Source organism: Apteryx mantelli, chromosome 15 (assembly GCF_036417845.1).
Source record: "Apteryx mantelli isolate bAptMan1 chromosome 15, bAptMan1.hap1, whole genome shotgun sequence".
NCBI lineage: Eukaryota > Metazoa > Chordata > Aves > Apterygiformes > Apterygidae > Apteryx > Apteryx mantelli.
Genome location: NC_089992.1, coordinates 20,384,038 through 20,411,496, shown reverse-complemented (window position 1 = coordinate 20,411,496; position 27,459 = coordinate 20,384,038). Strand labels below are relative to the sequence as shown.

General features: G+C 40.2%; 1 long non-coding RNA gene across 3 annotated transcripts in view; it reads left to right on the top strand.

The window, feature by feature from the left end:
• The window catches only part of LOC106496492 (uncharacterized), a 287,771-nt gene that overhangs the window by 131,323 nt on the left and 128,989 nt on the right, over positions 1–27,459 (top strand). For all 3 annotated transcript variants that reach the window (XR_010885701.1, XR_010885700.1, XR_010885699.1), the window contains one exon: positions 18,091–18,241. This is a non-coding gene — a long non-coding RNA (uncharacterized lncRNA). The remainder of the gene's footprint in view (positions 1–18,090; positions 18,242–27,459) is intronic.

Below are 27,459 nucleotides of genomic sequence, written 5' to 3'. Positions count from 1 at the left end.
GGCTAGATTTTGAGCAGGATAGTGTGTAAATAACCTGCATAGCAATACATAAACAAAAACACAGCTGAATGAAGCTTATTCAGGTTAGAATACCCTTATTTCTTGCTCTGTGATTGAGAAGCAGTAAAAACAGGAGAATCTTTTAATTAGGCAATTAGTTCTCTGGGGGAGGGAGTGTTTCTCCATGCAGGGAGCAATGTGTTTACTGACTTAATATATTAAGTCCTCTCCACACTACCATAATACAAAGTAAGTGGTAGTTTCATTTGATGGTCTGCTAATAGACAAGGATAACGTGCTCATGATGACTTTATTAGATCTGTCAGGTGTCCTTAATTCTGTTAAGCGTGGAACTTCGGATGGCTATAACTGGATAAAAATAGCAGTGTGAGGTGTGTGGCTTTTTTGGTTTTTTTGTTTGTTTTTTTTAATACTGTCAGTCTGGGTATGGCAGAACCTATTTTGCCATTATTCCTATGGAGCACATTTGTGAAATTGCTTGAAGTTGCTTTGAGGATCTGTGTCCCATAGCCCTGATGGCTGATGATATTCAGCCATATAGAAACAAGATACCAGCATCTTTTCAAAATTAGTTTGGATGAGATTGGACATGCTCAGCTCTCATCTGGAGCATATGATGACAGTGTGGATACAGTGCAGTAAAAATGGAGGAAAAAGGAAGACAATACTCACAATAATAGTTGTGTATTGAAAATATTTAACCCACCGCATGGGGATTATTTCCTTAATTTTTGCCCTGTAATTGTCTGTAAGCCAGGCAGTCCATAGGGCAGAGACAGATCAGCTGTTGCTTAGAAATGGAAATTGTACAACTGTTTGGCTGCAGGCATGTGACCTTTTATTCTCAAATACTAATATCATTTTGTGTTTTGTTACTTCAGACTTTGACTGCAGAGGCAGGTTGGACATGGGCTTACAGACGGATACTCTCCTCAGCTCCGTCTCAGGAGTTCAAGAGACGAGATGGCCTGCTAAGAAAGGGCTCATGCGCAACATTTATAGCACTAGTATTTCAAGTTAGGTTAACACACATTCCCAGGTAGAGCTGAGGTTTTGCCTAGAGAGCCAGCATGACTCAAATGGACCAACTCTGTCTGCAAACTGCGCATCTTCAAGCAGTGCAGCTCCAGGGGAATTTGCCCTGAAACCCCCCGCGCTGGGCGGCCGTGGTGGGAGGAGGAAGGAGGGAGCGTGGCGGCGGCGGCGCGGCCAGCGCCTGCCCACTGCGCTCGGCTTCCTCTGGCCCCGGCTGGCTTGGGGACAGGGAGAGATGGCACTTTCCTGACGTCCTCATCTGACCGGATTCAGTAGCTCTTGTTTTGTGTTCCTGGCTGAAAATGACTGAATTATGTGACATGTTTAATGGTATATTAAAAGTTGGGGGAAATGCCAGAATGAATGGGTGAGTGCTGAGGAAGCTGGAATCAGAGCACAGAGCAGATGAGACAAGCCGAAGGGTAATTTTATCAGTTAGACAAGATACTGCATGGAAATTAATGGCAGTATATAGGGTGCATCAAATGGATTTATTCTGCATAACTGTAAACAGTCTTTGAGGAGATCTATTTCTGGTGATTATTTGATTATATTTTATTGGTTATACGTAGTGGGAAGATGGGGAGATGTTTCTATTATGTTATCCTTCTAGTCAGACTAGAAAATATGATGTTCTGATGCTGTTTGTACATATATGAGCATAACCTGGTGAACAGAAACAAAGCTCAGATCCTGGGCAAAGTTGAAGGATTTTTCTGATTTCATTGTATAGTTGATTTCTAAATTAAACAATAATAAAATTGCTTTCCAGAACTTTTTATTTTCACCTTGTTTTGCTACTTAAACTCCAAAGACAGACAGTAAATATTATTTTGTAAATCAGTTTCTTTCCTCAGCTCTTACATGAGAGAAAAATGTCAATCTGAATTTGTGGCTGTTGGGCTGTATGTATCAAGAATATTTATTTTACACTTAAAATTGTTTCAATAGATTTTATTTCAGATAAAAGACTTTACTTACCATCAAAATGTTATTCAAGTATGCATTTGGAATCACAAAAATAAAATCAATAGAATGTCATTAACTAGCTAACCCTTAGGAAAAACAAGATACTGTTTTGGTACATATCCAATGTGCTTGAAACTAGTTAAAAGAAACCATGAGAAATATCATTTCAGTCCTCATTGCAAATTTAGTAGATCTATGTGAACTATTCATGACAAAATTCTACTCAGAATTCAAAAAGCTTTTCACATTACTTCACAAATGGACCGATATTAACTGACACCTTTGCAGCGGTGCTGATACATGAATTCTTTGAAAGAGAGGTTAATATCTTATGGAAACAGCCAATTCCAGGTATCAAAACGGATCTGTTTTTCAAGCATGAGTCTCCTGGAACAACCACAAAAATTAAAGCTACTGTATTTTGTAAATTCAAAATACAATATAACTATTTTCAAATAATGGCAAATAAGCAAAATGGGACTATTACAAAAGCATATGAAATGAATTGGTATGTATTGCAGCAGTGTCTCAAACAAAATTGTGAATTTTGCAGAGCTTTAATTACTAGTTAACTAGATTCAAGATGGATCTATATATAAGCTGAACAATAGATACAAAAGAGCATTATGCAGAGCATAACATGCTTCTAACCATTGTTTGTTCCACTTGATTTGCAGTTCCACATAACAAGATGCCATTTGGGTTGGAGATTTACTGCATGCCTTACCTTTAGCAGTTATGCAGAATTTTTTTTTAATATTTATAGTCATTATTCCAATTAGAAAGTAACTAACTACAGGTAAGCTTTATTTTTTTTCTGGGACTCCTTTTCTAATATATATATTTCATTACAGTAGATTGAAATATAAATTGACCATTTTTTGGTTGCTGGAATTGAATAACATGACATTTCTTTAATAATTAAAGTCACCTTGCTTTGAACACCTATGTGCGTTATATAACTCTAATGATTTCCAACAAAGCTTGAGATAACTGATTTTGTATATACATACTGTATATTTACACACACATGCATACACACACGCACACTTTTTTAGAAAAATCTTTCCTTCTTTACAACCTTTGAGTCAAGGTGCCTGCATTGGGCAGTAGCTGCAGCTAAAGCAGGCACAGATTCTTTGGGAGGAGGATTTTGGAGAGTTCACTTTTAATGTTGGTATGCTACACGTGCGGGAGGGAAGGTAAATCCTACCAGTCTGGTATAATACCAGTTCTGTCATCTCTTTAATGGGCAGATCGCAATTTTGGGACTGCAAAGACACTTTTCCTCCCTGCTTCTAGATTAATAGTGAACAGTGCAGTATTTTGCCTTTTGTTGTAGCAGTCAAGAACATCCCCAGGCTGGCAGGAAGTTCCTGGTGGAGGTACCCGTTCCGTACGTGCTCTCGCTTTCTTACAAATAGATACCCAAAGTTGTCTCAGGGTGAGACATACCGTAAAAACTTTGGCATCTGGAGATGATGCTCTTGTCATCTTCTGTTATTAGATCACAACGCACCACTCCAGCCTTTTGTGGAGAAGAGTGTGGCCGGGTCCCAGTAATGCACGTTGTAGTGAATGGGAGTGAGGAAAACAGCAGTTCTGCATGGCTGAGGGAATCCTGGGCTGGCCTCATGTGAATTATTGTTGGCAATTCCCAGATGCAGTGAGTTAGTAAAATCAAAACTTAATTAAATCACATCCTAGGCATCTTGTCCTTTCTTCTGAGCAGGACAAAGCAAATCTCACAGTGTAGGTGTTACACAAATTATAGTGCATAATATGCATTATGATGCATAATATTTTTCTACTATTAAATAGCCTACTGAATCAATTCCATGCTAAGACTTGGAGGGTACATTATTTTTAAATTAAATAACATTAGAGGAAGGTGAGTTGGGTTTGTATACCTGAGCAAGCAATTGTAGCAACGTAGAATCTATGTGAAAGAGCTCATAGCTTTGTGCAATCAGCGGTTGTTTATTTGTGGAACAAATGGCATTTACAGTTCATCAGGACGCAACCTTACAAGCCACAGTTGCACCTCAGTAGCATCTTTCTTCTGTTCTCACAAATATAAATTGTCCTGTCTAGAATGACTTGCATGAATTTCTAAGAAAACTGCCAGAGAAAAGAGGTACTAAGGCTCGTTTGTCAAGAAAGAAGAAAAACTTTGCTGCAGAAGAATGTGTCCCGTAACGTTATAGAGGAGCTGGAGGAAGGTGGCATAGATCTCTCTTCCCACCTTCTTCCAGCCTTTCTCTCCCCTTTCCTCACTGCCTCAATTTGCAAAGAAATAGCAGCAGTATGAATGATTGAACAAGAAATGCAAGTAAACACAACAGGAGAAACACAATCAGGATAGTGAGGAATTAGAAAAACTACATGATGGGGCTTTTGACCCTGGATGTGGGTGTGAGGGATGTTCTGCAGAACTGTCAAACTCTCACTGCTGCTCAATGGTCTCGTGCTGGTCCTAGCTTTCATGGCCTGGTCCTCGTTGTCAGTCCTGAAGAGGATGGCATGCCTGGCTTGGGGTGCTCTTCCAGCAACGGTAACCCAAACCAGGAATCTAGGAGCTTGAACTGTCACCCACTCAAACAGTGGTACTGAGCCAGGCGTTATTTCATTCTAGCCTAAAAAGGCTATACTTTTTTTTTTTTTAACAAAGTAGAATGTAGGATAGATTGTTTCATACAAAAAAGTAATCCATAAACACTACTACATATAAATCGGGAATAACTGGGCTGGTGGAAGATCAAAGAGAGATTTTTAGATTCAGCACTGGATTCATTATAAAAATGGGCATGTTTCCTTACATTTTAGATGACTATCATGTGTATCTATCTACTGAATTTCCAAATTAAAAAGCTATCAATATAGAAAGAAAGATGTATTTTATTTATCTATATAAAATAGCAAGTTGTGCCATAGCTAGAATGCACTAAAAATCTCTCAAAATTGGATCTAATGAAAACACAACTGTGTTATTCCTTATACTGCTTAGGTGCACGTAAAGCTATCTAAACAAATGTGTAATACTGGTCCCTGCTTCGAGCTCTGCTTTCTCAGGTTACACTACAAGGAGAGGCACATCTTGGTCAGCAGGTGAGACTTGTTTGGAAGGTACACCAGATCTTTCACAAAATATTTACCTGTCTTGATTCTTTCTCAAAATATTTATCTGTCGCTACCTATATTGCCTGAAAGCTCTTAGTTTGTTTTGAGCCAGACTGCAACCAGTGCACCATGAGAGACTACATATCAGTGTAATTTGAAAGCCCTGACTGAGATTTATTAGCCAAGAATAGAGAACAGACATGACCATTTTCACTACCATAACAGTCTAGGAAAAAGTAATAAAAAGAAAACCTGACACTTGCTCAATTCTTTATTGCCTGGCAAATGCTGTTAAGGGAAAGTCAGTGGATGCCCACCTATCAATATAAGAAGGTGATAGATATGTCAGATCACGTTTTGTGCATGTGTCTCCCTTGTAAACACTTTCTACTGATGCATGTTTGTTTTTAAATCAGGTGTCTCAGACATGTGATTCCTCTCCCAAAATTGCTTTGTGTGTCCTGAAAAATAAATGTACAGAGTGTGTGTGTTACAATGAGATGGTTTTATGGATGCACAACCTAAAGTATATCAGCGTGGAAGGGAATAGCAAAAGGGACCGTTGCCCTGCTTGTATTCAGAGCAGTTCTGGCAGCCTCCGAAGGCATGGCTGTGTCCAGCTGCATTAATCTAAAGGGAAAACTGTGCTCTTAAGGGGACTGGGAGAGCTTCAGAGTGACAATGGCTTGGCTTGGAGAAACACAGTCTCTGAGGCAGATGCATCTCCTATTCCAGGGCGCTGTTGGGGGCATCGGGGTCCAGCCCAGTTCCTGGGTTTTGGGTCCAGACCTCGGTGCCTCTGAAAGCTGCTGGATATTTGCTCTGCGTCTGGCAGCAGGGTTCCCTGTGGCCTCTGTGCCAGTGCTGCTTTTACTTACCACAGAGATGTTCCCTACACTGTTATATTCTTAACACCGTCCATATGCCATGTACCCGGAGCTCCAGAGAAAACCACAGACTATATTTACCAGTGTAAATCCGTGGCTGTTTGCTGCTGGACTGCAGCCCTGCCATGCTCCCTCATGAGGAGAGAGTTACCATGTGGGACCTTCTGACTCCTGCAGTCAGATTTGTGGTGAGAGGGAAAGTAATACCTTTTCTAGCAGCTTTTGAGAAAGCTGCCTTGAATAAAATGTTAGCTTTGGGCATATATTTTACAGTCCAGGAGGGAGAGAGGTAGATCTTGGAAGCACCGTATGTGAGTAGCCCCCTGCACCTGCCAAGAGTTTTAATGGATAAGTTAACGTGTTTGTGGGAAACAGTTTTAAACAGTAGAGTGGAAAGAGATGAGCACCACCAATGACTCGAGAGATGAGACACCACAGACCAGGTTTCAAAGATATGAGTGTTTAATTACTGCACAGGTATCAATGTAATCACTGTATCCATCCAGTGCCCATGGAAAACAATGCAAAATTTTAGGTGAAGTCAGGAAGACTTGGATCTGGATACGGCCGTGACTTGTGTTTGTTTGCTTAACAATAGTATTTTTGAGGCATGACTACAATAACACTATTTGCATAAACAACATCTGAAAGTAGTTAGAATAATGTCTTAGCTGGGAAATTCATACAGCTTCTGAAAATTAACTTAAAGAAGGTGGCTGCCTTGACTGATCAGAAGCCCAGAAACATCACAGCCTCTTGTGATTCTTTTTGTTAAATTGTTGCGAGATATATGGTTTTTTGTAACAAATTTTCCTTTGGAAAGGAAGCACATGCTGGTTGATAGGGCATCTCATTGCACCAGGTGACAGGGTGCTGTGCCGGGCACATAAAGCGCTACAGAGAGGTAGGCGGGGGGTTACGGTGCACCAGCTGCCTGCAGTAGCGCTTGTGTGGTTGCTCGTGGCCAGCAAAGAGCCTGAGGCACCGCGCTGCCAGCTGGGGAAGGGGTCTGTGCAAGCGGGGCCCCTGCAGGCCCCGGTGTACTCCAGCTTCACACACCAGCTTATTTTGCAGTGTCTTGTTTGTATACTCGGCCCTGAATCTTATAACGGAAATACTTTGTTTTAAAATTGACTGAGAAATAAATTTTGAGAAAATACACGGTTACCCCGGGATGGTGTTTAAAAGCAAAAAGAAATCCTTCTAAAAGAAGGAAGTATTAAAAATTAATTTGGGGACTGATCAGTCTGATAAACCTGCTGAAAAACATCCACAATGTTATGGCATACTGATACATTTTAATGTCTTTATTTTTTTTTAATCTGCTATCACTTGTGTTGTTGCTGCTACTTTCCCCTCTCAGGCCTTCCCCCGGTAAAAGCTCTGGTGTGACTGCAGACAATAAAACTCGGTCTTGGGGGAGGAAAATGTTTCCCCTCTGTGAAGGGTGATCTCTTATCCTGGCCTTTCTGCTTGTGCCCTGAGAGATTACTGGGGGGTACTTGAAGTGTAATGTGCCCAGTAGAGACCAATTTTTCAGACTCTTGGTTATGGTCATTTACTAGCTTCAGTTCAGCAACCTTATTTCTGGTGCTATTGAGGTAATATGTCATCAAGGTGAAGAAGCAATTACAGGCCAAAGCTAGAGAAAGTTTTTACATATTAAAGACCTATTTTTAAATTTATTCCAAATTTTTGTTAGGCTTCTTATTTTGTCATGCTCTTATGTTAGTTTTGGAGTGGAAATAAAGCTGTCTAGTCAGCATGAATTTAAAGGAACATGTTTCATTTTGTTTGTTTACTGTCATAAAGCACATGAGAACCAGCAGGACTTCTAGGGCCTATATCGTGCCTAGAAAAAGGATATTTTAATATAGGAAACCCCATTAATGTACGTTTGTCCTTGTTTTTTCTTTGACTGATAACCTATTTTCTTCACATATGAACAAAAATTGTAAAAATATTTTGGGGATTTTCTTTTTTCAGTTTCTTAGTCACAAATAGCTTACAGGGAAATTGCCAGCCACTTTGAATGAGATTTTTTTGCTTTGAGCAGTCTTCAAGTTCAAGATAGCTGTAACAGAGATGATCAGTGGCATTACCCAAATGGAGCTTCATGCACGGCACACATTCAGACACACAAACCTGGGCATTTTCTAATTCTCTTAGAAACATGCTGATCTTGCAGTGTGGTCTTTGGCAGTCCAGTTGTAATTAGTATTATGGTCCAGGCCTTGGTTTGTTTTCTTTTTCTGTTCACTCTGATGCTTTCCTCTCTATAAGAGATATTCCTTCCCCCCCAGTAATATTGTGCCTGTATAGTAGATATTTCCCTTCCCCAATAATATTGTGCCTCTAGAGCAAATATCCAACATAACCAATAGCCACAATTTGTACGTGTTACTAGCAAGAAGAAAAGTTAATCAGAAGTATAGACAATTCCAAACAGGCAAAGCCAGGATGTTCTGAGCTTTGTGCAGCGGCAGCTCTGCTCACCTGGTGGGACAGCGTGGTGCTCGGTGACCTTCCTGCTCGGCGCACTGCGGAGCAGCGGCAGGACCGCTGGCAGCTGAGCGGCTCCTCGCCCAGCACGGCGGCAGCTGCAGCGCGCTGCCATGTGCGCTCGCCTTTGCTTTTCCCCTTAGGGCACCGCATGTTTTGCTCAGCTGGTAAAACCCAGCACATCCATACTTGGTCTCCATTTGCGTCTTGGTAACTACACGTGCTCACCTGGGCACACTGTTGGACTACAGCTCTGTAGCTGTATTTGCCCTTTCACTGTACAAAACGTTGCAGCAGAGAAGGAATGTTTCATTCCAGTAGTTAGAAATAGTTTGGAAGAATCCAGGTTTTCTTCCTGGCTACTTGCCGGTCCTGTTCCAATAGACATCACTGGGCTGTGACTTCTCTCTGATGGCTACTTTGCTGAGTAAAAGAATTTCTTGTCTTACTTGAGAGGAAAGGATGACTTTGTACTTACCAGACAGGGCAGAAATGCTTTTTCTTCCCCAGCTACACTCACCCTGTGCCCGTGTTGGATGCTGACTGTTTAGTTTGAATTACTTTAATGAGATTTTTCTTTTAAACCACAGCTACATGCCAAGTTGAGTCTTCCTCTTTGAGTCCCTTTCTGTTGGTGCCCCCATTTTTCCTAAAATGTCTCCCATGGAACATGATGTATTTTTCTGTTGTAATGTTCTTCCTATTTCCTATCATCACACTGTATTATTCTGTATTATCTCAACTTCTTGTATTCTCTTGGTAACCTTCCCCTTATAGAGATTTTGGTCTCTACCACTATTGGTTTTGGACTACCTGATTCTAGGCTATGGTTTTTCTTTATCCTTTTCAGTCCAAGTGTAGCCCTTTAAGCAGGGTTAATAGTCCAGTGTTTTACTGCAAATCTATTTGTTAATTCATAACTGACAATCAGATTTGAAGTCAATGATATTACATAAGAACATGTGGAATATCTACTTGTCACCTGTCTTTTATCAACCACAGTGTTTTCTTCATTTCTTCTGAGAACTATTTGTAGGTCTGCTTTTTGAATTGTATAGCTAAAACAGTATGTTTCTACATTTTCAGCTACAGAATAAAATATCTTAGCTTAAAATCACAGCAGATTTGTCTCTCTTACATGGACAAGGCCCTTGAAGGGTCAAAGACTCCTACGCGTGCTGTGTGGATTGCGAATGCTCATGAGAATGTGTATCATTAATATTCATGGGACATTCTCATTCTGCAAACATTCGTGTGAACAGTATTTGTCAGAATCTACTTATGATACCCAAGCATCCAATAGAAGTTTAACATCCTAGGCCAGCATTTCTTTCAAGGCTGTAACAGGTTACTCATTTCATCAGGCAGGCTGTTTGCAACACTGTTTAACTGCATGTCAGCCATAGGAAGTCATGGATAAGCTACAAGATTGGCTTTTCTGTGGGAATGCATGTCGGCTTGCACACACAACTTTAGCTAACTGTATTACCATAAGGTTATTATCAAGTAGATATATGTGGTGCTGACAGCTCCTGACAGAAGAATGCTTTATTACATAAAAGTTTGCAAAGGAGAGAGAAAGAGGAAGAAAAAAAAACCTCACTGAACATTACGACATGACAGTCTTTTATGCCTAGAAAGCTACATGTTGGACAAGAATCCACATAATTAATACTAATTGCAGTAAAGCGTGACAATCAAGGAAGACTAACAGGAGATTCTGCTCATAAGTCAAGACCTCAATAGAAGAGAAGAAATGGAGCCAGCCAGTGATGATGATGGAAGAATGCTGGCACTGAATAATTCATGAAAGAATGCAGTGGATTGCATGTATGGTCTGGAGCCTTTTAAAGGCCTATGATAGATGCCAACGTTCACTCATTTCAGGTAAGTAATGATGAGCCTTAAGAAAGGAGGATGATGGAGAATGTACAGGTGATGTAGCATAAAGTATTAATAAGAGTTAAAAGGTCAGGTACTTCCCTTGTGAATCATGAATGATCAGGAACAAAAAATGCTAAGAGACATATGTAATGTATAGCCTGTAAGGAAACAAAAGCAAATATGACCTTCATAACAGCTTTGATAATTTAAAAGCTTGTTAACTGCATATTTATGACATTTAAAATAATCAGAACTGCTCCATTTTGTTAATATTTGCCAAATGAGTAATTTGCACATAGGAGTGATAAAGCAAGCCTGATGTATAAAATACATGTGGGAGCAGTAGATAAAATAGCCAGGTGGGGGCCTAAGTTTTAAATTCCAGTTGTTGTTTATCAATTGGTGAGGAACAGAAAGCCATATGCTTACAAATCGGTTTCCCTCACAGTCCAAAATGATACAGCAAAAAAGTTGGTGTCCAAGAAAAGAAAACGGCACAGGTTACCCATCATCAAAATAGTCTTGTGGCAGACCCGCAAGAAAATCCAAAGGTTCATTTACAACTTGAGAGGTCTGCTGTGGCATCAGGTGTTGCTGCTAGAAAGTCTTTTACAGTACCGTGTCCAAGCCCAGGATGCTGATCAGAATATTCACTAGAGAAGAGGAATGGGTAGCCCAGAATATGGTTACTCGTTAAACTATAATCTAAACCATTGAGAAGAAATGGGAGGACCAAAGAAAATTCATGATTTCTTTTGCATCAAAACACAAGGAATACTTTGGGCAACATTCAGAAGAAACATTTCTTTTAAAATAAATGTTTAGCCTTAACACTTTGGATTCAGATTTAAACAGATGTTGATACAGACTTTTATCAAGGAAATTCTTTTTCTTTTTAACCATGTGTAAGACAATTTCATAGATGACCTTACAGGTTCTTTGAAGTTTTGATAAAGAGTGACAAAATGGTTAAGGTTGGAAGGCAATTCTGGAGACAGCCTAGCTGGTCCCCACCCTGCTCAAAACAGGGTCAATTAGAGCAAGTTGCTTAGGGCCATGTCCAGTTGGGTTTTGAATATCTCCAAAGATGGAGACTCCACAACCTCTTTGGGCAACCTGTTTCAGTATTTGATAGCCCTTACAGTATTTTTTTCTTATGTTTAAACAGAATTTCTTGTATTTGAACTTGTGCCTGTTGCCTCTCATCCTATCACTGGGCACCACTGAGAAGAGTCTGGCTCCATCTTTCTTACACCCTCCCTTCAGGTATTTATGCCCCCTGAAAAGATTCCCCCTGAGCCTTCTCTTCTCTTCTAAACAGTCTGAACCCTCTCAGCCTCTCCTTGTACATCAGATGCTCCAGTCCCTTAATCATCTTAGTAGCCCTTTGTTGGACTTGCTCCAGTAGCTCCATGTCTCTCTTGTGCTGGGGAGCCCAGCACTGGACCCAGCACTCCAGGTGTGGACTCACCAGGGCTGAGCAGGGGAGAAGGATCACCTCCCTCGACCTGCTGGCAGCGCTCTTCCTAATGCAGCCCAGGATATATATAATGAATAGCTATATGGTATGTGGTTTGGGCTATAATAGGTGGTGAGTGTTGGAAAAGAAATTCTACTTGCTGTGAGAATGTTATGATTTGGATTAATATTCTTTCAAGAAATTACAGTCATGTTCTATAAGTGGATCTTAAAAAATGAGGTTGTGAGGCTATGTGGATTTGGCTAAGAGAGATCTACTGTGCTGAATGAGGATTCCACCACAGATGTTAGCAGATTTACTGGGAAAATTTATTTCTGTAGAGAGACCATTTTACTAAAGTGAAAAATGTAATTGATTTTAAGGCTGGCCAACAGGATTTAATCATGAATCTTAAATTCTGCTAGCTTCCTGGAAGTCAATTAACTTCAAACATCAGCATCTTCAGTGATTGGTCAAACCAGTGCTCTCTTTTGGGATTATAAAGAGGCCTGACTTGCATTTACAAAGATCTAATTATGATTCTATGCAGTTTCTTTAATTTGCTCAAATAAACTGGAGAAATCAAATAACTACTACAATACATGAATGGTAAGTGACAGGTTTTTCAGTTATTATTGTTTTATTTATACAGTTACCAAAGTCTGCCAATTTCTTGCTGACCAGTGAAGCAATTGATTTTATTTTTAATGTGAACCTGAATAGAAAAATCTTAGGTTAAACGTGGGAAAGCCCAAGCAAGCAAACCTGCTAGGCTGAAGAGCACATCCCTGCTGTGGTGTGCAACAGCAGCCTTGGGGTTGTGTGTTTGGCGAGAGTTTCTTTGTAATCCACCCGGGAGACGGCAGCTCTCCTCCCAGAGTGAGCACAGGAGTTGCAGCGGGTAAGCAGCTCCGCGGCCAGCAGCATTAACTCTTCTTCTGGCTCTCTGCACAGTTCAGAGGCCTGTAAATACCAGGCTTCTGTGACTTGGTTTCTGTCATATCATTGCAAGGAGGAGTTACTTTCCAACACAGTTATTCTTCAAGAATATATCTGCCCTAATGAAAAAGGACAAAAGCATATGAACCTTTCTTAAGAAACAGTAAGCCAATTCAGTGTATAGAAATTGATATAGCACAAACCCTGTGGTGAGTGAGGGATTCTTCTGCTGGCAGAGGTCTTGGTATTCTGCTGCAACTTTTCCTAGTGTAACCAACATGAGTTTTTTTATGAAGTATGAAAATTACTGATGCAGTTATGATATGTCCTCTGTCAGTTATTTGGATAGTAAATTCGGTTTATTTTACACTGTCCTCCCTTTCTCATTTCCGATGTGACAGATTTGTGTTAACAATGTATAGTTGCATAGTAGAGGTTGTCACAGGGAAGTGAGAAGTTCTGGCAGCTAAGTAAAGGGCGTTTGGAAGGTATCAGTGTTGGGAGTGGTGTGGGAAATAATTTGGAAGTTGGGAATGAGCATGTTGATGTTTCTGCCATCAACACTGAAGGAGCAAACAATATAGTTTCAACTTGCCATCCAACTGAAATTTGTGGATAGTTGACACTATTACTATTGTTCTGGCTGTCAACAATCCTAGGAAAATTATGTGGAATGGGTTTTCATATGATTAGTATCTTGATTATCTCTGTGACCGCAAGAATACAGATAAAACTTTTGTCAATTCTCTCGTTTGGGGATGTAGTTAAGTATGTCTGCTGTAACTCCTAGAAACAGTATCGACAAAATGCTCCTTTTAGCAGGAGAGCCTACTCTGCGAGAGCAAAAACAAGCTTTACCAGTAACAGAGAGAGCTAAGAGTTATTTTACTTATGTATTGCACTGCTTCAGATATACTGGCAAGGTGCTTCAGAAGCTAGGTTTTGTTTGCTGTTTTTCAGCAAGTATTTGTATTTGAAAACACAGTTTGGTGCAAATAGTGGATTCCCTTACTGCTTGAGATTCAGCATTTGACCTGTGGTCATCTCTGTTAAGGAGCTGAAGCTGCAAAGTATAAAGACATGGCACATCTGGAAAACAGGGAAGCAATCCTGTCAGGGAGTCAGGAAGTCGTACGTAACTGTGGCAAGGCGATCACTGAAGACAAATACTCGCAGACCTGATTCTAAGAGCAGATGGGAAAAGGCACTTAGCTGAAGAAAATCTGTTACTGCAACTGAAGTCTGTTTCAGGAGCATACATTAATCCTAGCTTTAGGTGGAATAAAGCTCCTGAATAACCAATAGGAGTTGGCTGGCAAGATGGTCTTTTACAGATGTATATGCTAATGTAAATGTCCTAATGCAAATTAAAGCACTCAAGAATATTATGTGGATTTGGGAAAATCCCTTAAATTTTAATTCCATAAGCAAAATATTATTTTGGCAGCAGATGACAGAAATAATCCTGCTTCCAGATGTTTCATACTATTGACATTGAAACTAGTTGTACGGTCTTCTTCAAGACAGCTCTAAAATTTCACAAAAGCTTCTTGGAATACAAAACAACTTAGATATACAGTGCAGCGCAGAACCATGTGTGAACTTTTAAGACTGCACAGTCTTCTGGGGAAATACCATGGGGATCAGTTTTCACCAAGTTTTAAAACACATCCATTAGAGGATGGAGTGGAAGAAAACTTAGCCTTGAAACTGAGGAAGGGAGAGGTAACCTTTTGTAGCTTGTATGTGGCTGCCATAGCATTTATACCATACACCTGTATTTTTGGGCTGCACACTGACAACTGATTACGCCACGTTGTAGTTCACATGTACGGTCTGAGTCTCCAGAGCATTTCTGGAGCATTAAGACTCTTGTATTCCTTTCACAGGAAGAAAAGTGGAGAATAAATTATTCTTACCACATCTGGTTATATGCCTATTCTGTCAGCAAGTTAAAATGCAGTTACACATGTTACTCCAAAAACTGTCTTAATGTAAATCATCAGATACTGAACAAAAAATACATGGAAATACATGTGGTGATGCATTATCAGGAGAGCTGGGTATTATCAGTTGTTATAGTTTGTTTGATAAACTGTGGAGAACCTTCAGACAGAGAAACACACTTTTTTTTGATATTTTTTACTTAGGAATAATTTTAAATAGGTAATAATTCATTTTAAGTGATTACTTTTATTGACTTATGTTTCAGTTTTATAATTGAAATATAAATTGAAACCAGTAAGAATAGTGTTTATTGCTGTTCAAGGTGATTCTTTACTGATACTAACACTTGTTAGAAACCGAGGTGTGTAGGTTTTGTTAACGCAATGCTGTATGAGGAGAGGCTTATCCTTTCTCCCTTTAGTAGGTGCAGGAAATACCCTTTGGACTCATTCTGCTGCCTTTCTTGAAGGTGTAAGAAAAGCTATGACCGCTCTCTCAATGTGCTTCACGGAGAGGGCTCTGCAAACCCCCTTCCCCCCATGCTGGACTCCACCGTTGCCGGGAGCGGGAGCAGGAGAAAGGAGCAGGCCGGGTATGAAAATGTGATTCCTGTCCTAATAAGTGAAGGAAACCCAAGCTGTCGTAGGCCCTATCATGCCTGTTTATGTGGGGCTGTGCAAAGCACAGTAAATTTGACTGTTTTCCCAAATAATTCCTAATTAATTAATTACCAGGTACTTTCCAAACAAACAAATAAAAATGATGTGCCAAGTAAACTAAATATTTTCTAAAAGCTCTGGTAGTAAATTCTCAAGTGAATTAAATATTGGGACTTAAGTTATCTGAAACAGATGTCGATGTTTCCTAGCGAACCATGATACAATTAGACCTTGAAGGAAGTACATGGGTGTATATATACAGGGCTCTAAATATTTTGGAAATAGTAAGAAAAGTGCAACTCCTTTTTGACCAAGACCTTAGCAATTGTTGCAGGCCATTGCTTTGACAGTAATACTCAGAGAGCAGGGAAGTTTCCACCTAGTTGCTGAAAAACCTTAGATCAATTTTCAAATGCATCATTGCGAATCTCTTGATAATCTTTAGGTAGTGACCTTTATAATATCTGAACATCCTTATTCTTCAGGGAAAAAGAGCTTGCAAATGGGACATCTTCATACTAAAAATGCTATATACACATGAGGCCTATATTAAAGATCTGAATATCTACTATTAAAAAAAAAAATCACTGGGAAGCTGAGAATGAAAGCAGCATGTTCCAATTTTCAGATTATATATAATTGGGAGGAAAAAGAATACTGGAAAACTATTCAGTCAAACACAAAAGGGTTGCTTAAGTACCTGAGTGGTAAAAAGAAAGCAGCTATATTAATGTAGACGTTCCTGTGGAAAGAGCTATGAATAAGAGGAGAAACCTGATTATTTTTAATTCTCATTCTCCTTCCTTGGTCTTGTGTAGCCCAGTGATGGGGGGGGGGGGAGTAGTGACTACTGGAGAAAAATCTCAATTCTTAACTGTCATTAAAGAAGGCAAAGTCTCCGATGCAGTCCCGCAAGAGGCCGGTGAAGTCTGAGGAGCCGATCTGTGTGGCGAGCGGAGCCACAGGAGGTCTGCGCAGCCCCTCACCCGGCCGAGCGCTGGCCCCCGCCGACCCGCCGCCTTCTCCCCTTCCCCAAACACCCGCCCTGCGCAGCCGGCCGGGGAAGCGTTTCCCAGTCGCCTGCTACAAGGCCTGGACGGGTGAATCCCCCCCGGTGCCCAGGTTTGTTAATCTTCGGAGGCGGCCCGGGCTCCCCGGCGCGGCCGCCGCCCCGCCGCCGCCCCGCGCGCTGAGGGAACCAACGGACAACACGGCCGTTGCCGCAGCCCCGCCCGGCGGCCGCCTCCTCTCTTCAGCAAGTCTTTCGTGTGGTGGTTTGAATTTGAGGTGGCACTTTGGTGATCGCTTCGATGATGTTTAAGCCCAACCCCTGGAGAAGGACCTCTGTTCTTTTATGCTGACATTCGTTTATGTAACTGCAGAGAGCGAGTGGCAGCCTGACTTCTATATTGCTCTGCCTTATCTTCTCTATACATCTCTTTTTGTCTAACTGGCATAATTCACAGTCGAAACTGAAGTGTTGCTGTGGTGCCTGCAGGCGTCAAACAACCGCTGCTCAAGATCTAAAGACAAATCGACTATACTTAATCAAGATGATCAGTCATTTAGCATTTCACTTGCCAGGGCACAAGACGGGGTATATGTTGTCTAAAGGGAGCATGACATGGTTGTTCAAGCCAAATTAGAGGTCTGCTTGTATGTCAATAAGTCTAGGAAGAGTGATAGATGTGTGAGCCGCTACAGAGTCAGTGAACGGTAGCAGTCCAGCAGGGAACTGAAGGGGAGAAAAACGCTTTCAAAAGAGGAGCAATATTTTAGAGCAAGCCCTACAGTCCCCGAACATGGTACTGGTGCAAAAAAGGGGGAAAGTCAAATGCAGCCAAGTGAAAAAAGTTAAGGAGGAGTTTTCATAGTTACGCAAGCACAGAGCACATCATCTTTGAAAGGGAATTTGAGTCAAAAAAGAAGAGGATCTGCTGTCCGGGCAGGTGACAGATGCTGCATACGTGGCTTTCAGATACCCTGCCCTATGCTGTAATCTTCTCTCTGGCGTACTGAAGATCACAGATGAAGAACTCCCACGCCATTTTTTGTGGTCTTGAACACCAGACTTGAGGTGTTACAGGGCAGTGAGTGTCCTGATTTGTCCCTCCCATCTATAATTTTGGAACTGATGTTTGCCTTTAAAAGCCAGAGAACGCGTAATTGCACCAATATCTTTCAGCCGCAAAATCTGAAGGTAATCTTGTTTCCTTTTCTTAACAAAATATTTTCAAAACAGGCAGAGGAAAAAACCCCACCCCTTTCTTAAAGTTCATGGCAAGGTTCTGCTGGAGGATTGCAGACTTCATAACAAAAAATCTCTTCTAGAGCCATAATAATTAATTTGCATGGCTTGTTGAAATGTACTGTTCAGAATTAAGTGGCTTTTCATATTAGACTGTGCAGCTCTCCTTGGAGATTTCAGTAAGCTCCTATTTAACTGCCTCATGACAATATGGCAACTGTACCAGGAAATGGCCAGGCGTAACAAAGAGAAAGGGAGAGATGCCCACACGTGGGTGGTGGTGGCACCAGCTGTCACCTGGACTGTCAACATCAGTTACAAGCTTCAAATGCCTAATCTCACTTACAGCTCTTCTAAGCTACTTGGGTTCATATGAACAGTGTTTAACAGTAAATGCATTGTTGTTTTTTCCTGCTGTAGGCTAAATCCTACCCAAAGGCAACTGTATAAGTGCAAAGAGGAGATTTTCTCTGTAGGAAGAGTTCTGTTAAAAACGGAAATTCTTACCATGGACCAACATGTCCCACATCTGTGAACAGGCTTCTCCTGGAGTGCCAAGGACTTTTGTATGGTGAGTACAGTTATTATAGGCAAGATATAAAAGAGCAGAGCATGGAAGTCAAAACACAAACTGTGGAAACAAGATGTAAGTACTTTTTATGAATATTGTTTTATATAGTAAATGGGTTTTTTTTCTGGTTTGCTTTTGAGCTGAGTGTGTGATTCTAAGCATTGCAAATGGTGAAAATGATTCCATAGTGCACTGGGGAGGGAGAACAGCATGTGGACTCTGTCCACTACAGTTTGGTGGTGCAAAGCCTAGCAAAGTTAATGTCACACAAACATTTTTACTCATTCCTTCTAGGATCTAGTCTGCCCTGGAGTTACCCTTATTTGTGTGATATGTGTATGTGATACTGTAGCACATCCTGCAAAAAGCTTTGCCTGGCTGCCTACTTGGATGGGGGAGCAAAGGGGCAGAGGAGGAGGAGAATACATTTTCCCTCCTGTATCTCAGTGTAGCAGTGCAGAGCACCTGTTAGGTAAGCTTTATTTTTTTGAGTGGATTGTAGTTTACAGAGTGTGCAACAGCTTTCTGGGGTTAGCAGAGGTTTTTGGAGCACAGTGTAAAACAGTATGCTGGCAGTACTGCTGATTCTACTGGTCTTTGCTATTATGAGTATAGAGAATATCTCTGATATCTAACACCAGAGAGAACCTTTTTTAGAGTTTTAGAATATTCACTAGTAATAAAATAAAAATATAATTTAAAGGAAAAAAAAAACCTATGAACTGATGTTTGGTCATACAGTAGCCACTATAAGGGAGGTTTGGATATAAGGAGCTTAAGAGTCAGACTGGATCTACTCCAAACGTTTTCTACACTCTTATGAAAAACTAAACATAATACCATGTTGAGCACTTTCAAATTTAATTTAATTAAATATATATATATATATATATATAAAAAATCAGAGAGTAGATAACTGAAAAATCTCTTGAACTGTAACAATAACATTCTGTTCTGCATGCCTAATGTAGTATGCAGTTAGATGGTTTTTATTTTAGAGAGATAGAAGCTAGAAAATACTAGGTTTCTTTTTATGAAACATTCCATTAGATTAGAAAACTGATTTGAGATTGTTATGACATTCTGTAAAGCCCTTTTCCATGCTTTAAAGTTAAATAAAGGGAAAGAGGAAATATTTTATTTTTGTTCTCCTCTCCATATGATGCCAGGGTACTCAGTAAGCACTGCCCTTAGGTACTTCAAGGCTAAAATGCTAAACCTATATAAATAATGCTTTTACTGCTCAGTTAAACCCCTCTTTAATTATGAAAAGACACAACTCCCTCCTTAGTTAGAATAGGAAGCTAACTCAAGCCATAAGCCTCATTTTAACCTATAACAATACTTTGCACTTCTGTGGAGCTTTTTATAAGAGGATCTCCACATACTTAATAATCATTAACAAATTTTGCCTGCCAGTTTTCCTGTGAGGTGGGTAAGTACTATGTTAGCCTTCTACAAATGGGGAAACTGAGAGACGTTATTATTTCTGCTTTATTGCCTGAAAAGGCACTTTGCAGAACATACAGAAGACGTCTGCCCAGAGATTACAGCATAAATAAAGACATGACATAACAAATGGCTACAAGAGAACAAAAGGGGTTGGGGTGAAAGCAAAGGGGAGAAAGGTTGCGAGACTATGTGATCACTTTAGGAGTGCTATGCAGATCTCAGTGCTCTAGTTGTGGATTTTATTTCATAAGACTTCAGATTTCTCAATGATGTTGCATTTATAAAATAAAAAAGAAAGTAAGGAGAGGTTTGAGAAGCATCATAAGCACCGATGTAATGATGTTAAGTAGCAGATAGGCCAAACTGGTAGGAAGAAAGCAGAATAGAGTGGGTCATGTACCACAGACAGCAAAATAGAAAAGCTGAAATACTAAGATTTGAACAAGACTTGGCTGACTCAAATAGCACTTGGGTTTAAGTCTGAGAAGAGCTGGAAACCTCTGCCTTACTTCATCTAGCATTAGTGGTAGATAGTGCTAGCTGTTTTGGGAAGGTCAGCAAGTTTCCCCCAAAAGCTTATGCCAACAGTTCACTGGGAAGCAGAAGCAATCAGATGCAATCTTTTACTTGGTCCCCTTCTACTTTAAGCCTTCCTTCTGCATTTTCTGAGCAATCAGTCTTGGGTGATAGACATTTACTAGACAATCACAGAATCACAGAAGAGTTGAGGTTGGAAGGGACCTCTGGAGGTCATTTAGTCCAATCCCCCTGCTCAAGCAGGGTCACCTAGAGCACGTTTCCAAGGATTGCATCCAGATGGCTTTTGAATATCTCCAACAAAGGAGACTCCACAACCTCTCTGGGCAACCTGTTCCAGTGCTCTGTTACCCTCACAGTAAAGAGGTTTTTCCTCATATTCAGGTGTTTTGGTTTGTGCCCATTGCCTCTCATCCTGTCACTGACCACCACTGAAAATAGTCTGGCCCCATCCTCTTTACACCCTCCCTTCAGGTATTTATACACATTGATAAGATCACCCCTCAGTCTTCTCTTTTCCATACTGAACAGTCCCAGTTCTCTCAGCCTTTCCTCATAAGAGAGATGCTCCAGACCCTTAATCGTCTTGGTAGCTCTTCACTGGACTTGCTCCAGTAGCTCCATGTCTCTCTTGTACTGGGGAGCCCCACACTGGACCCAGCACTTCAGATGTGGCCTCACCAGGGCTGAGTAGAGGGGGGGGATCACCTCCCTCCACCTGCTGGCAACGCTCTTCCTGATGCAGCCCAGGATGCCACTGGCCTTCTTGGCCACAAGGGCACATTGTTGGCTCATGGTCAACTTGTCCACCAGGACTGCCAGGTCCTTCTCCGCAGAGCTGCTTTCCAGCAGGTCAACCCCCAACCTGTACTGGTGCCGGGGGTTATTCCTCCCCAGGTGCAGGACCCTGCACTTGCCTTTGTTGAACTTCATGAGGTTCCTCTCCGCCCACCTCTCCAGCCTGTCCAGGTCTTTCTGAATGGCAACACAGCCCTCTGGGGTATCGGCCACTCCTCCCAGTTTTGTATCGTCAGCAAACTTGCTGAGGGTGCACTCTGTCCCTTCATCCAGGTCATTGATGAAGAAGTTGAACAAGACTGGACCCAGTACTGACCCCTGGGGGACACCGCTAGCTACAGGCCTCCAGCCAGGCTTTGCGCCACTGATCACAACCCTTTGAGCTCTGCCATTCAGCCGGTTCTCAATCCACCTCACTGTCCACTCATCTAGCCCACACTTCCTGAGCTTGTCTATGAGGATGTTATGGGAGACAGTGTCAAAAGCCTTAAGGAGGGTACACTCCTACTGCGAGATGTTAGATAGGTCTCTGGGTGTTTCTGTAATAACTTATGAAAGCCAAATCCATTTCCCAGTGTTGCAAACTCCATTGATATTTATCGTAAGGCTCCTACTATTTGTGATTTCATTAAGTAGCTAAGGAGTCATCCGTAAATATATAGTCGTTGTGGTTGAAAGGCTGGAAAATGTTACCAAGGAGGTTCTGAAGAGTTACAAAATAAAATTTTAAAAAGCAAGAAAGGAGCTGTTAAAAAATCTCATGAACTTTGAAGGTGGTGTGACTCATGATTTTTGAACAGTAAAGGATGCTATAACTTTTGTCACGTAGAGGAGTGTCTCATTTTGGACGATAACGATCCTTGCTTTGCTGCTGCTAATACTTCTGTAAGATACAATAGGTCTTGCATTAGCAGCTGTCAATTGTTTTGGTGCCGGCAGATACAACTGTAGCCTGTTTTCAGCAGCTGAATAGCATTTCTCCTCTTCCGTGGGTTGTAAGAATGGGCCATTTTCAGTAGGGTTTTTGTTCTTAACTAGTTAAAAGTAGAGCTGCTTTTATTAGAAGATAGAAAGCCTTCAACACTTGAGAGAGGGGCAATGGTATCAATGTGTATTAATAAATATTTCTAGAACATAAAAGATTGTGTTTAATTTTCAACAGTAATATACTTCTGGATTTAAAAATAAACAGATTTCTATGCCTTCATCCATAGTATCAGTCTTCTAAAAGAAGCTGCATGCAGAGAAGGGGAAAAATAGATCTTAACTATTTTGTACTAGAAACGAGTGACTATATTGTGATTAATATGTCATTAGCACCACTAAATGTCAAATGGTTATTCAGCTTATGATTTAAAGTTATACAATGCACTCCGTAATTGTATTGGTAGGAGACATTTGTGCATCTGGTATGTAATTGGAGCATGTATTTTTTGCATTCTGGAGCATCCCTAAACATTGCTGTTAGAATTGTCATTTTAAAAATATGTTTTGTCCTGCTTTTGGAACACATTTAATCTTTTCCCCATTAATCTGCTTTCTCTAAACCTTTCCCTAATTCTTCTGAAGGATCCCCCACCTGCTGTGCAGGCTATGCAACACAGTGAATCTAATCATGCCTGGAATTATCATCTTTATCAGTTTAATCCATATTTTTCTGTTATTTGCTTTCCAAAGTCTTGAACATTTTATGCACTGTGGTGAGTAATGGAGCAATTGTGAGGGTTAGTCTCTTTTTTGAAAGGACAATGACAAACAGCTAAGATAATGGATTATTTTCTGGAATGCAGTGTTAGCCTTCCGTGTAAGTTAAGCTTGATCCTTAGATTTACTGAATTTATTTTAGACTTCAAATTGTAGATCAGTTGAGAAATAATGTCCCCGTATTTAACTGTTAAAGCAAACATTCTGAATAGTCCTGATTAACACTTAAACATTCTTGATTGTACACTCAGCACTCTGCTACCTCTCTGAATTTGTTCACATATTTCTTTTCACATGAAGTCACATACTGTTCATTTTTTTCTGGAAAGCCTTTATAAAATGATTTACAGCTAAGACAGCAACTGTTCTCTTTATGCTACAATTTGCTATCGTAAAATGTAGTTTCAAATATCTGAAGAAAGCACCATCTTAATTCAAACTAACAGGCACTTTTCTGGAGTTCTGCTGTACTCCTTTTTGGTGGAGCTCATCTGAATTTACAGTGGCCTAAGAAAGATGAGAATCTGATGTGGTGTCTGGTTCTTTTGCTCCTTATTACCTGTGCTGTTCAGGGTCATTAGTTTGAAGCTGGTACTGGGAAGATCTTCATCTGACAGAAAGCAACTACTAGCAATACCCCGTATGAATTTGGAAGGGGATGTTTTATCATAAATACATGAAATACTTAGGAACAAACTAGATGACTTCATCTAGATGCCATAAAGGAATAACAGTTATGGAGGTGCCATCCTGTTTTGGGGGATTCATCCTTTCACTGGTGTATATCCCAGGTAAGCTCTTTAGTCAGAGCTGCTTTCCCTCTTCTGCTCCCTTCCTTCACCCCTGTTTTCCTGTAAGGCTGTGGGATGCTCAGCAACTGCTAGCTGCTTATCACCTACATAAATGTGAATGTCTAGCACTGCTGCGTCGGTAGGGCTGTTTTGTAAAAATGTAATTTAGCAGAATCCTTGCATAAACTAACAGATTGTAAACTATTTGCAGAGGGCTATGATTTGTACTGTTTTCATTCAAAGCAGGACATTAGGGCTCCAGCCACATTTCGTTATCCATTTGAATAACTTTTTTTCAATTTAGAGCCCTCTGTCTAACCACGAGCACTAAATTAATACTAGATTCTCTCTCTGCCTAGTGGGAACACTAAATAGATAAATAAAAATCATTGCAGAATAATTGTAGGTGCTGTGGGCTGAAAGCCAAACCAGGCCAATTCAGCCTTTAAGCCCTGTCTGCCTGCCTTTTTTCTTTTTTTTCCTTGCCCATCATAATAGGGTATTCAATTATAATCTTTTCTCTGTGTGCACAGTGGAGGTTTGCATACAGTGGCCCAGAGGCATTATTAATCTCATTGCATTTGGAGAGTGAGTGAAAAGACTAAAGGTTTAGGGGAAAAATCTCTCCCCCCTGTAGCTGTATTTATCACTTAGGGTCTTTGTCAAAATGTACTTTTCTTTCTCCCTTCCCCTGTTCCTTGGAGCATAAGCTGGAAATGACTCCAGAAGTTAGCGGACAATGGAAGCATTAGCACAGGGATTATGGATCTTCATGAGCAAGTTGGAGGAAGAAGGTGGGGGCCTGCTTCTGGCAGGATGGAGATTTAAAATACATGGTTAGACCAGTGCTTACTACTGCATAAGAAAGCAGCAGTAGTGTAATTTATTCACATGGAGCTTTTATGGCCACTGAAAAGAATATTCAAGGGTTGTTTCTAGAGCTGGCAAAGAGATAATGGGGTTGCGAGTTTATTGTTAGTGTCTAGAGAAAATTCTTAGGAAAAAGAACATACTTATTTGTTTTTTTTTTCCAGTGTAAGAATTGTCTTCCAGCATCTTTTGATTTTCTATAACTGATTAAATCAAAATTATCTGGATAGGCTCTGTGAATGATTCTTGACCCCCAGGTTATTTCTGAGCAGTTCCTGTAATACTCAAACAGAAATTTTAAGAAATACCGTAGTGTTTTGGAGAAGCAGAAAGTCATGGTTACATTGAAAGGGTTTTGATTGAATTGGATTGGACATAGACTTGAATCAGGTGTTCAGCATTAAAATTCAAGCCAACATGATTTTAAAGGCAATTTTCTGTATGTTTTCTGCAACATGAGTAGCTTGGATCAGCCACTGTAAAACATGATGGAGCAACTGGCAAAATCTTTCAAGTCATAATCTCTATTTGCTGTAGCTTAACCATTTATACATGTTAGCATTCCAAATTTACACTCCATTAAATGTTATTTCCTGTGAAGATACTAGATTATGGTACCTTGTCTTTAACATTGGTGGTAAAGCTGCTTTGAAGCACTTTAAGTTGAAGTAGCATAATAGCCTCTTCTGCTTCAGTGAAATTGGTTCATTCCATCCATAGTTTCACGAAATTACCTAAAGAGCTTCTCCTAGTCTTCCCATGCAGGTCCAGAGCATCCCATTCAAGGGGATGCTCTTCTGCAACACTGTTCTTCAAAACAGAAGTAGCTATTTACTCTTCATTTCTGGTGTACTAAATGCTTTCCAAATGTTTAGGCATTAAAATACTGTTCCTTAAAACCTCTCCAAACTGTCAATTTTACCCGGGTGTATCTAAGTAGAAATTTTAGGAGAATTCCTATTATCATGGTGCCCAACTAGATTTTCAGTGATGTTTATGAAATATGCCTTTCCAGTGTGCTACTGGATAGATTGAATTCAAACAAGATTAGAAATTATTCTAAGTGACAAATAAACAAATGATCCTTCCTTCCCCTGCTCACCCTGGCCTCTTGATAGAACTGCTACAATGACTAATTGAAGTGTAATATTTTTTTCTTTTGGGTAACCTGTTTGGATGTTTAAAAACCTTGTAGGATTCCGCAGTGGAAGACCTCACGCCTGCCTACTAGTAAACTGGTATTCTACAGAATCTGATTTAACCTGGATAATGCTTTAACAGTGTCTTCCAGCATAAAAGCTTTAACATTTTACATCAGGACCTTGATTTACTTACCATCTGCTCAGAGGTCTGTCATCAACAGTGATGATTTCTAACTCCCTTCAGATAACTGGCGTTTGGCAGGGTTCTGCTAAACAGTCTATAACCTTGAAAACAAGGAGTATACAATAACTCATGCATATCAGTTAACCTTTAAGTGGCTTAATAGTCTCTATCCTAAATAAAACTGGCAAGTCCTTCAGTTTTATCCTGATTTTTTCCTTGAGGTCAGGAAAATAATATTTGGTTAGACCTTGGAGGCAGTGAAGAAATTCTCTTCTGTTTTATTTTTGCTGTATTCTGTACTTTATCCATTAACATCCTTAAGAAACTTGCTTTCCTTTTTGTCTGTGTTATTCATGGCTATTGCAATGATGTTTCCCTTAGAAGAACTTGCCTAGAAATCAAAATCAAAAAACAGCTAGTTCTGCTGTCTTATGGAACTTATTCCAGTAAAGTCAAGAAAATTTTTAGGATCAGTTTGTCAAAAGTCAGGCAGTTAAAACTGACGGACCTCAATTTTAGCTTTAATAATAAGTCTGACATTTCAAGAGGCTAACAATATATTCCTTAGGCTGTCAAGTTAATGACTGAGTTAGTCATTAAGTTTAAAGAGCAGAAAAATATTTCTGTAGAGGATTCTGAATGTTTAAGAGTTTACTTAGAGTTATGTTTAGATATTGGTAAGACAAACTTACAAGTATTTGATTTAGACCTAAGCACATAAGGAGTGGCTAGCCCAGAGAGCCTCTTTTAGACCAAGCTGCCAAAAGATTTTGTGAAGATTAAAGCTTTCTGTTAATTTGACTGATAGAGAGTTAAAGAAGCTAGAGTGTAACTGATACCGTTCAGAATTATGGCACTGCTTGATGCAATATAACAGATTCCACTAACAAATTTTGTGTCATTTACTAGTGTGCACAATAGAGTGGCCAGCTACCAGATGATGATCATGTCTCTTTCAATATATTGGATCACTTACAGGACATGTGGGACATTTCTTTCTGTATGCTCTTTTTTATTTTTATTTTTACTCCTCCTTCAGAATTTACTTTGTTCTACATTGCCTTTTTGCCTGCATTTGTTTTTAAGAGTTTTGGGGTAAGCTGGCTAGTTACTCTCTTCTTCAGACAACTGGAAAGAGTGACCTCCAGTTAGTCCAAAACCAGCTAAAAAGAAGAGTTTGTACCCTGACTTGAACACTATATTCTACCTAGTTAAAATTCTGTTCTGGATTTTTTTTTTATATATTATCAGGACAGACTTGATGCTCACTGGATCCATTTATAGCAATAATGAGAAATGCAAGCCTGAAGAATTTAACCCAGATGAGTTTGATATCCACTCCTCCACCTGATTTTCAAACAGGTTTGAACCTGCAATGTATTAATTACTTTGAGCACTGGAGAAATATTGCTAGAACTTTTATGTCTATTTAGAGTAACCCTTTCCAGCAAGATCTCTTCCTGACTTTGTTAGCCTCCTCTTATTGCAAACTGTGTCAAAAATAGGTAAGCTTAGGTTCCTCCTGTCAAAAGAAGCACCAAACAGTTACAGCAGACTGGCCTGTGAGCCACACTTAAGTATGAGGAGATGCATATTAGTAGGCATGCTTTATTCAGAGCTCGGTTCAGTGCATTGGTATGGCTGAGGGCTTGTAATCACCAGCAAATTTTTTTAGTTGGGGCAGATGGATGTAGAGTTTGGGGTGAAAAAAGAGGAGGTTTAAAGTGTAAGACTTAGAAT